The sequence below is a fragment of the Haliotis rufescens genome, unplaced genomic scaffold (assembly GCF_023055435.1).
Source record: "Haliotis rufescens isolate VD_foot unplaced genomic scaffold, xgHalRufe1.0.p SCAF_58, whole genome shotgun sequence".
Classification (NCBI taxonomy): domain Eukaryota; kingdom Metazoa; phylum Mollusca; class Gastropoda; order Lepetellida; family Haliotidae; genus Haliotis; species Haliotis rufescens.
The window spans coordinates 2,882,328-2,893,835 of record NW_025964312.1 but is presented as its reverse complement, the minus strand read 5'-3'; the positions used below and the strand labels follow the sequence as shown (position 1 = coordinate 2,893,835).

Genomic DNA, 11,508 nt, shown 5'->3' with positions numbered 1-11,508 from the left:
TAAACAGCTGTGAAAAACTACATTTTTCTTTTTCTGTTTAGCGTCAATACGTTTTAGTACACATTCTGTTGCCTGCTGAATGTCTGACCACGCCCGCATTCACGTCACGTGACGTTGTATATAATTTCTCTACATTATGAACAACACTTTTCCATAAAAGTAAAGGTTGTGGTAACACAAATCCATTATTCCTTTAAAAGAAAATTATGGTATTAGTCACAGTCCGGAAAAACGAGCCTGTGAAACATTGGTCTTTTGATTGAAAACATTTCTCAAAACTTACTGGTTTTTATGCCAAGCTGAAATTTGACTTGATACCATTGATAGCTGAGTCACTGCCAAGTTTATAACATGCAAGCTAGATGGGAGATTTCAACCAGTCAGTCCCTGAACCATATTTTATTCCCTTCCGCCCGGCCCTTTCTGCAATGCAACAGCCCGAAATAGAGCAAATTTGGATTTTCCTCACATTCTCAATGAGGCTCCTTTTAAATTTAAATGGAGTTGTTTCTTTTAAAATTATTTATTCTCACAGACGAAGCGTAAGTCTAGCACCATGCAACACGACCTTGAACTTTCTTGAACAAAATGGCGGCCAGGAAGCGATTTTATTAATGATAACCACAATGTTTGGTGTTTTATAAGCAAAATATGATATGTCAAGGGATGCCTTATCAGCCCGTGGATACATAAGGTAGTATCTTTCCTTATTAATACTTTTTAAAAATATTTTGCATATATAGATAAAGTTGTAGCCACGGATATAGCAAGACTTGCATTCGGCTGCACCACCAGGCACTGCTGGGTGCGGCCGAGGCAAGACATGCTCCTTGGTGTCAATTCTCGCTCCTCCCAGGAAATGATGGAGCAATGTTCATTAATAGTATGACCGCTAATTGTAAATGAACAGCATTCTTGTATACACAGATGCGCCGTAAGTGTGTCCAGTGTGAATTTGGGCTGTTTTACCTTTTCTCGCATGATATCTCTCTAGTATTGTCAGCCTAAAGTTTGTTAAAAAGCTCTCTTTCGAAAGTATCGTTTTGTTTAAATGGCAAGCACGCAATCGTTAGCCATTACCTGTGCTTTTTGTTCAGATAATTTAATATATTTGAAGTGGCCACTGACTATGGTATTGAAATTGAATCTAGCATGTTTTGACCGTTAATTACTTTGCCTCAGTTGCGTGGATCAATGTTCATGGTATCAATCACTGGATTGTCTGGTCTAGACTCGATTAGCTGGAATGTTGCTGAGTGCGGCGTAAACAACAAACCAACCAACCAACCAACCAGTACATTTATGTGTAATCTACAGGCCACAGCAAGCAGTAATCTTGATTTTCTGTTTAGAAACACATTTTGACATTTTGAAGATTGAAAAAAATAGTCTAGTAACTTCATAAAAAAAATGGTAAAATATCTTTTAAAAACTTTCAGACTTAATTCCTCAGAGACCACTGGCTGAAATACTTTGCTATGATGTGTAATAAACAATGTGGATAATAACATCATTTTTATTTATTAAACTTTTTTTATGAATTGATTTTTACCTTAATTAAGTTAACTTTTCCAAACCTTGCTACAGGGCTGAGGAAGCTGCAGTGGTATGGTGCTCAAAGCTGTACATGCCAGTTGTTGTTGTTTGTTGTGTAACGCCACATTCAGCAGTATTCCAGCTATATGACAGCATATATGAAAATAATCAGGCTGGACCAGACAATCCGGTGATTGAAATCATGACAATCAATTGGTCTATGCAAGTAGGATGCAACAACATGCATCAACCAAGTCAGCGAGCCTGACCACCCAATCCGATTAGTCTACGACAAGCATGGATTGCTGAAGATCAATTGTAACCCAGATCTTCACTGATTGTTCATGCCAGTTAAATGTCTTTTTGAAAATTATAAACAACAACCCTTTTTCTGAGATTGGGCCTGGCATGGGAAGATGATACCTTTTCATGCCAGTCAAATATAGGAAGTACCTTTCTCATAAGAAATGGCAAAAATCTTTTGCAGGGTTTGAAATTAACAGAAATCCTTGATATTATGAATTGTTCTTTTATATGTTTGAAAATAAGGGGGTCCCAGGGTCCTTCAGGTTTGTTGTTATAGTATTTAATTAAAGGAAGCCACTTAAATTTTGAACTTTTCACATTAGGGCTATGACAAGTACTCTTTGAGTCTCATGCTTAATTTTGAACCCTGTTTTAGGCCTCAGAAGATGTAGTTTCATTTGTTTGACATCTTCCACTCAGCATGCTCAGCTTCATCCGGAGAATTTCATTCAGGATCATGTTTATCATTGTTATCCAGTTTGAATTGAGTAATTTTGTTGCAGCTGAGGACCACTGCCACCAGCTGTTCGTCACACCATCACCACCACCCACAACAGAGAACTGGGCACAGAGTACACAGTCACAAATGTAGTGTCTTTAGGCTAAGCCAGGAGAGACACCATCACCACCACCCACAACAGAGAACTGGGCACAGAGTACACAGTCGCTAATGTAGTGTCTGGAGGCTAAGCCAGGAGAGACACCATCACCACCACCCACAACAGAGAACTGGGCACAGAGTACACAGTCGCTAATGTAGTGTCTGGAGGCTAAGCCAGGAGAGACACCATCACCACCACCCACAACAGAGAACTGGGCACAGAGTACACAGTCGCTGATGTAGTGTCTGGAGGCTAAGCCAGGAGAGACACACAAACACACCCAGACACATCGATGGTAGGGACAAGACAAAGTCTTATTATTATGTAGAGTAGAGACAAGCACCTGACAGCCCCTGTTGAGTACAGACAAGCACCTGACAGCCCCTGTTGAGTAGAGACAAGCACCTGACAGCCTCTGTTGAGTAGAGACAAGCACCTGACAGCCCCTGTTGAGTAGAGACAAGCACCTGACAGCCCCTGTTGAGTAGAGACAAGCACCTGACAGCCTCTGTTGAGTAGAGACTTGCATCTGACAGCCTCTGTTGAGTAGAGACAAGCACCTGACAGCCTCTGTTGAGTAGAGACTTGCACCTGACAGCCCCTGTTGAGTAGAGACAAGCACCTGACAGCCCCTGTTGAATAGAGACTTGCACCTGACAGCCTCTGTTGAGTAGAGACAAGCACCTGACAGCCCCTGTAGAGTAGAGGAGTGCACCTGACAACCCCTGTTGAGTAGAAGAGTCCACCTGACAGCCCCTGTTGAATAGAGACAAGCACCAGGCAACCCCTGTTGAGTAGAGGAGTGCACCTGACAGCCCCTGTTGAGTAGAGACAAGCATCTGACAGCCTCTGTTGAGTAGAGACTTGCACCTGACAGCCCCTGTTGAGTAGAGACATGCATCTGACAGCCCCTGTTGAGTACAGACAAGCACCTGACAGCCCCTGTTGAGTAGAGACAAGCACCTGACAGCCCCTGTAGAGTAGAGGAGTGCACCTGACAACCCCTGTTGAGTGGAGACAAGCATCTGACAGCCCCTGTTGAGTAGCGACATGCACCTGATAGCCCCTGTTGAGTAGAGACATGCATCTGACAGCCTCTGTTGAGTAGAGACATGTACCTGACAGCCTCTGTTGAGTAGAGACATGTACCTGACAGCCCCTGTTGAGTAGAGACAAGCACCTGACAGCCCCTGTTGAGTGGAGACAAGCATCTGACAGCCCCTGTTGAGTAGCGACATGCACCTGATAGCCCCTGTTGAGTAGAGACATGCATCTGACAGCCTCTGTTGAGTAGATACATGCACCTGACAGCCCCTGTTGAGTAGAGACATGCACCTGATAGCCTCTGTTGAGTAGAGACAAGCACCTGACAGCCTCTGTTGAGTAGAGACATGCATCTGACAGCCCCTGTTGAGTAGAGACATGCACCTGATAGCCTCTGTTGAGTAGAGACAAGCACCTGACAGCCTCTGTTGAGTAGAGACAAGCACCTGACAGCCTCTGTTGAGTAGAGATATGCACCTGACAGCCTCTGTTGAGTAGAAGAGTGCATCTGACAGCCCCTGTTGAGTAGAGACATGCACCTGATAGCCTCTGTTGAGTAGAGGAGTGCACCTGACAGCCCCTGTTGAGTAGAAGAGTGCATCTGACAGCCCCTGTTGAGTAGAGACATGCACCTGATAGCCTCTGTTGAGTAGAGACAAGCACCTGACAGCCTCTGTTGAGTAGAGACAAGCATCTGACAGCCCCTGTTGAGTAGAGACATGCACCTGATAGCCTCTGTTGAGTAGAGACAAGCACCTGACAGTCTCTGTTGAGTAGAGACATGCACCTGACAGCCCCTGTTGAATAGAGACATGAACCTGACAGCCCCTGTTGAGTAGAGACTTGCACCTGACAGCCCCTGTTGAGTAGAGACTTGCACCTGACAGCCTCTGTTGAGTAGAGACTTGCACCTGACAGCCCCTGTTGAGTAGAGACAAGCATCTGACAGCCTCTGTTGAGTAGAGACTTGCACCTGACAGCCCCTGTTGAGTAGAGACAAGCACCTGACAGCCTCTGTTGAGTAGAGGAGTGCACCTGACAGCCTCTGTTGAGTAGAGACAAGCACCTGACAGCCTCTGTTGAGTAGAGACTTGCACCTGACAGCCCCTGTTGAGTAGAGACAAGCACCTGACAGCCTCTGTTGAGTAGAGGAGTGCACCTGACAGCCTCTGTTGAGTAGAGACAAGCACCTGACAGCCTCTGTTGAGTAGAGACATGCACCTGACAGCCCCTGTTGAGTAGAGACTTGCACCTGACAGCCCCTGTTGAGTAGAGACATGCACCTGACAGCCTCTGTTGAGTAGAGACATGCATCTGACAGCCTCTGTTGAGTAGAGGAGTGCACCTGACAGCCTCTGTTGAGTAGAGGAGTGCACCTGACAGCCTCTGTTGAGTAGAGGAGTGCACCTGACTGCCTCTGTTGAGTAGAGGAGTGCACCTGACAGCCCCTGTTGAGTAGAAGAGTGCACCTGACAGCCCCTGTTGAGTAGAGACATGTACCTGACAGCCTCTGTTGAGTAGAGGAGTGCACCTGACAGCCTCTGTTGAGTAGAGGAGTACACCTGACAGCCTCTGTTGAGTAGAGAACTACACCTGACAGCCCCTGTAGAGTAGAGACAAGCACCTGACAGCCCCTGTTGAGTAGAGACAAGCACCTGACAGCCCCTGTAGAGTAGAGACAAGCACCCGACAGCCTCTGTTGAGTAGAGACAAGCACCTGACAGCCCCTGTTGAGTAGAGACAAGCACCGGACAGCCTCTGTTGAGTAGAGACATGCACCTGACAGTCTCTGTTGAGTAGAGGAGTGACAGCAACCATGTCTTTGCAATTAGTACCTACACATGGTCTTTCCTGAACATGAAATACTCCATCACATTCTTGTTCACCTGTTCACTGATCTCCCTTGCCTTCTCTTGTTCACTGTTCTCTGATCTCACATGCCTTCTCTTGTTCATCTGTTCACTAATCTCACATGCCTTCTCTTGTTCACTGTTCACTGATCTCACATGCCTTCTCTAGTTCACCTGTGTACTGATCTCAGATGCCTTCTCTTGTTCACCTGTTCACTGATCTCACATGCCTTCTCTTGTTTACCTGTTTACTGATCTCACATGTCTTCTCTTTTTCACCTGTTCACTGATCTCACATGCCTTCTCTTGTTCACCTGTTTACTGATCTCACATGCCTTCTCTTGTTCACCTGTTCACTGATCTCACATGCCTTCACCTGTTCACTGATCTCACATGCCTTCTCTTGTTCACCTGTTCACTGATCTTACATGCCTTCACCTGTTTACCTGTTCACTGATCTCACATGCCTTCACCTGTTCACTGATCTCACTTGCCTTCACTTGTTCACCTGTTCACTGATCTCACATGCCTTCTCTTGTTCACCTGTTCACTGATCTCACATGCCTTCACTTGTTCACCTGTTCACTGATCTCACATGCCTTCACTTGTTCACCTGTTCACTGATCTCACATGCCTTCACTTGTTGTGTGGTTAATGAAGGTTACCCCGACACAGACACACACCCAAAACCCCACCCACAACCCACTTTCACAATACACTTTTTGAGGTCAACAGTGACAGGGTAGAGAGCCTCACCAGCAATACACAGGTGTGAACACCTGAGTCATAAAGTCAGTACTAATAAACAAACAAGAATTGATTGTAAACAAGCAAATATTTTTTTCAGTACTGATAATTTTGTGTATCATGAGGATGTCTTGATTATGCACAGTAAGTGTTGCAGAAAAGTCACAAGTGGTCCAGGTCTAAACTTCAAATTCTTGTTTCAGTTCCGGTCTGCCTGGTGTCCACGGCCATGCCAAGCCAGGGCAATGGTTGGACTCGTCTGTTAGGGTCTTAGGGTCAGGGAACCAGGGCAAGGGTGGGGCTCCCCTGTTATTGTCTTTGGGTTCGGGAGCAAGGGCAAGGGTGGGGCTCCCCTATTAGGGTCTTAGGGTCAGGGAACCAGGGCAAGGGTGGGGCTCCCCTGTTATTGTCTTTGGGTTCAGGAGCAAGGGCAAGGATGGGGCTCCCCTATTAGGGTCTTAGGGTCAGGGAACCAGGGCAAGGATGGGGCTCCCCTGTAAGGGACTTAGGGTTAGGGAATCAGGGCAAGGGTGGGGCTCCCCTGTGAGGGACTTAGGGTCAGGGAATCAGGGCAAGGGTGGGGCTCCCCTGTGAGGGACTTAGGGTCAGGGAACCAGGGCAAGGGTGGGGCTCCCCTGTAAGGGTCTTAGGGTCAGGGAACCAGGGCAAGGGTGGGGCTCCCCTGTAAGGGACTTAGGGTCAGGGAACCAGGGCAAGGGTGGGGCTCCCCTGTAAGGGACTTAGGGTCAGGGAACCAGGGCAAGGGTGGGGCTCCCCTGTAAGGGTCTTAGGGTCAGGGAACCAGGGCAAGGGTGGGACTCCCCTATTAGGGTCTTAGGGTCAGGGAACCAGGGCAAGGGTGGGGCTCCCCTGTAAGGGTCTTAGGGTCAGGGAACCAGGGCAAGGGTGGGGCTCCCCTGTTAGGGTCTTAGGGTCAGGGAACCAGGGCAAGGGTGGGGCTCCCCTGTAAGGGTCTTAGGGTCAGGGAACCAGGGCAAGGGTGGGACTCCCCTATTAGGGTCTTAGGGTCAGGGAACCAGGGTAAGGGTGGGGCTCCCCTATTAGGGTCTTAGGGTTAGGGAACCAGGGCAAGGATGGGGCTCCCCTGTAAGGGTCTTAGGGTCAGGGAACCAAGGCAAGGGTGGGGCTCCCCTGTTATTGTCTTTGGGTTCGGGAGCAAGGGCAAGGATGGGGCTCCCCTATTAGGGTCTTAGGGTCAGGGAACCAGGGCAAGGGTGGGGCTCCCCTATTAGGGTCTTAGGGTCAGGGAACCTGGGCAAGGGTGGGGCTCCCCTATTAGGGTCTTAGGGTCAGGGAACCAGGGCAAGGGTGGGCTCGCCTGTTAGAGTCCTAGGGTTAGGGAGTCAGGGCAATGGTTGGGCTCCCCTATTAGGGTCTTAGGGTGAGGGAGCCAGGGCAATGGTTGGGCTCGCCTGTTAGAGTCCTAGGGTTAGGGAGTCAGGGCAATGGTTGGGCTCCCCTATTAGGGTCTTAGGGTGAGGGAGCCAGGGCAATGGTTGGGCACGCCTATTAGGGTCTTAAGGTTAGGGGACCAGGGCAAGGGTGGTGCTCCCCTGTTAGGGTCTTAGGGTTAGGGGACCAGGGCAAGGGTGGGGCTCCCCTGTTAGGGTCTTAAGGTTAGGGGACCAGGGCAAGGGTGGGGCTCCCCTATTAGGGTCTTAGGGTTAGGGGACCAGGGCAAGGGTGGTGCTCCCCAGTTAGGGTCTTAGGGTTAGGGGACCAGGGCAAGGGTGGTGCTCCCCAGTTAGGGTCTTAGGGTTAGGGGACCAGGGCAAGGGTGGGGCTCCCCAGTTAGGTTCTTAGGGTTAGGGGACCAGGGCAAGGGTGGTGCTCCCCTGTTAGGGTCTTAGGGTTAGGGGACCAGGGCAAGGGTGGGGCTCCCCTGTTAGGGTCTTAAGGTTAGGGGACCAGGGCAAGGGTGGGGCTCCCCTATTAGGGTCTTAGGGTTAGGGGACCAGGGCAAGGGTTGGGCTCCCCTATTAGGGTCTTAGGGTTAGGGGACCATGGCAAGGGTGGGGCTCCCCTATTAGGGTCTTAGGGTTAGGGGACCAGGGCAAGGGTGGGGCTCCCCTGTTAGGGTCTTAGGGTTAGGGGACCAGGGCAAGGGTGGTGCTCCCCTGTTAGGGTCTTAGGGTTAGGGGACCAGGGCAAGGGTGGGGCTCCCCTGTTAGGGTCTTAGGGTTAGGGGACCAGGGCAAGGGTTGGGCTCCCCTATTAGGGTCTTAGGGTTAGGGGACCATGGCAAGGGTGGTGCTCCCCAGTTAGGGTCTTAGGGTTAGGGGACCAGGGCAAGGGTGGTGCTCCCCTGTTAGGGTCTTAGGGTTAGGGGACCAGGGCAAGGGTGGTGCTCCCCAGTTAGGGTCTTAGGGTTAGGGGACCAGGGCAAGGGTGGGGCTCCCCAGTTAGGGTCTTAGGGTTAGGGGACCAGGGCAAGGGTGGTGCTCCCCTGTTAGGGTCTTAGGGTTAGGGGACCAGGGCAAGGGTGGGGCTCCCCTGTTAGGGTCTTAAGGTTAGGGGACCAGGGCAAGGGTGGGGCTCCCCTATTAGGGTCTTAGGGTTAGGGGACCAGGGCAAGGGTTGGGCTCCCCTATTAGGGTCTTAGGGTTAGGGGACCATGGCAAGGGTGGGGCTCCCCTATTAGGGTCTTAGGGTTAGGGGACCAGGGCAAGGGTGGTGCTCCCCTGTTAGGGTCTTAGGGTTAGGGGACCAGGGCAAGGTTGGGGCTCCATGTTTGGGTCTTAGGGTCATGGGGCAAGTATGGGGCTCACCTGTTAGGGTCTTAGGGTTAGGGAACCAGGGCAAGGGTGGGACTCCCCTGTTAGGGTCTTACGGTTAGGGAACCAGGGCAAGGGTGGGGCTCCTATGTTTGGGTCTTAGGGTCAGGGGGCAAGGGTGGGGCTCGCCTTTTAGGGTCTTAGGGTTAGGGAGCCAGGGCAAGGGTGCTGCTCCCCTGTTAGGGTCTTAGGGTCTTAGGGTTAGGGAACCAGGGCAAGGGTTGGGCTCCCATGTTTAGGTCTTAGGGTCAGGGGGCAAGGGTGGGGCTTGCCTGTTAGGGTCAAAGGGTTAGGGGTCCAGGGCAAGGGTTGGGCTCCCATGTTTGGGTCTTAGGCTCAGGGAGCAAGGGTGGGGCTCGCCTGTTAGGGTCTTAGGGTTAGGGAACTAGGGCAAGGGTGGGGCTCCCCTGTTCGGGACTTAGGGTTAGGGAACCAGGGCAAGGGTGGGGCTCCCCTGTTAGGGTCTTAGGGTTAGGGAACCAGGGCAAGGGTTGGGCTCCCATGTTTAGGTCTTAGGGTCAGGGGGCAAGGGTGGGGCTCGCCTGTTAGGGTCTAAGGGTTAGGGGTCCAGGGCAAGGGTTGGGCTCCCATGTTAGGGTCTTAGGCTCAGGGAGCAAGGGTGGGGCTCGCCTGTTAGGGTCTTAGGGTTAGGGAACCAGGGCAAGGGTGGGGCTCCCCTGTTCGGGTCTTAGGGTTAGGGAACCAGGGCAAGGGTGGGGCTCGCCGGTTAGGGGACCAGGGCAAGGGTTGGGCTCCCATGTTTGGGTCTTAGGCTCAGGGGGCAAGGGTGGGGCTCGCCTGTTAGGGTCTTAGGGTTAGGGAACCAGGGCAAGGGTGGGGCTCCCCTGTTAGGGTCTTAGGGTCAGGGAACCAGGGTAAGGGTGGGACTCCCCTGTTAGGGTCTTAGGGTTAGGGAACCAGGGCAAGGGTGGGGCTCCCATGTTAGGGTCTTAGGGTTAGGGAACCAGGGCAAGGGTGGGACTCCCATGTTTGGGTCTTAGGGTTAGGGAACCAGGGCAAGGGTGGGGCTCCCATGTTAGGGTCTTAGGGTCAGGGAACCAGGGCAAGGGTGGGGCTCCCCTGTTAGGGTCTTAGGGTTAGGGAACCAGGGCAAGGGTGGGACTCCCATGTTTGGGTCTTAGGGTTAGGGAACCAGGGCAAGGGTGGGGCTCCCATGTTAGGGTCTTAGGGTTAGGGAACCAGGGCAAGGGTGGGGCTCCCCTGTTAGGGTCTTAGGGTTAGGGAACCAGGGCAAGGGTGGTGCTCCCCTGTTAGGGTCTTAGGGTTAGGGAACCAGGGCAAGGGTGGGGCTCCCATGTTTGGGTCTTAAGGTTAGGGAACCAGGGCAAGGGTGGGACTCCCCTGTTAGGGTCTTAGGGTTAGGGAACCAGGGCAAGGGTGGGGCTCCCATGTTTGGGTCTTAGGCTCAGGGGGCAAGGGTGGGGCTTCCCTGTAAGGGTCTTAGGGTAAGGGGACCAGGGCAAGGTTTGGGCAAGCCTTTATATATAACATAGTGAGGTGTGGTTGGTAGGGGATATAACATGGTGAGTGGATGTTAGTGATGGATATAACCTTGGAGGTGTGGTTAGTGGAGGATACAACATGGAGAGTAGAAGATATAACATAGGGAATGGGGAATATAACATGGTGAGGTGTGGTTGGTGGGGATATAACATAGACAGAGGAGGATATAACATGGGGAATGGAGGATATAACATGGAAGTGGGGTAAAACATGGGGAGGTGTGGTTGGTGGGGATATAACATAGAGGAGGATATAACATGGAGAATGGAGGATATAACGTGGGGGGGGGGGGGGGGGGGTGTTGGGGATATACCATGGGTAGTGGGGGATATAACATAGGTAGCGGAGGATATAACATGGGGAATGGAGGATATAACATGGAAGTGGGGTATAACATGGGGAGGTGTGGTTGTGAGGATATAACATAGGTAGTGGAGGATATAACATGGAGAATGGAGGATATAACATGGGAGTGGGGGTATAACATGGGGAGTGGAGGATATAACATGGGAGTGAAGGATATAACATGGGGAGTGGAGTATATAACATGGGGGAATGGAGGATATAACATGGGGAATGGAGGATATAACATGGAAGTGGGGTATAACATGGGGAGGTGTGGTTGGTGGGGATATAACATAGAGGAGGATATAACATGGAGGATATAACGTGGGGGGGGGGTGTTGGGGATATGCCATGGGGAGTGGGGGATATAACATAGGTAGCGGAGGATATAACATGGGGAATGGAGGATATAACATGGAAGTGGGGTATAACATGGGGAGGTGTGGTTGTGGGGATATAACATAGGTAGTGGAGGATATAACATGGAGAATGGAGGATATAACATGGGAGTGGGGGTATAACATGGGGAGTGGAGGATATAACATGGGGAGTGGAGTATATAACATGGGGGAATGGAGGATATATCATGGTGAGTGGGGGGTATAACATGGGGAGGTGTGGTTAGATCAAACCAATTTAGTTTTCCTATTTTCTTCTGAATCAATGTACAAATAGCCAGGAGGCCACAGTAAAATGCTGTGGACGTTCATTTGAGTTTCATTCCTTGACAATAAAAGCTTTTAATAAAGAAAGCGAAAC

General features: G+C 50.7%; 2 long non-coding RNA genes across 2 annotated transcripts; both read left to right on the top strand.

The window, feature by feature from the left end:
- The first annotated feature begins 565 nt into the window (after positions 1–565).
- LOC125374526 lies at positions 566–6,651 on the top strand. Its single transcript, XR_007218644.1, has 3 exons — positions 566–694; positions 2,346–2,739; positions 6,289–6,651. It is a non-coding gene; the product is annotated as an uncharacterized LOC125374526 (long non-coding RNA).
- A 4,082-nt stretch (positions 6,652–10,733) lies between these two features.
- Positions 10,734–11,508, top strand: LOC125374514. Its single transcript, XR_007218640.1, has 2 exons — positions 10,734–11,020; positions 11,219–11,508. It is a non-coding gene; the product is annotated as an uncharacterized LOC125374514 (long non-coding RNA).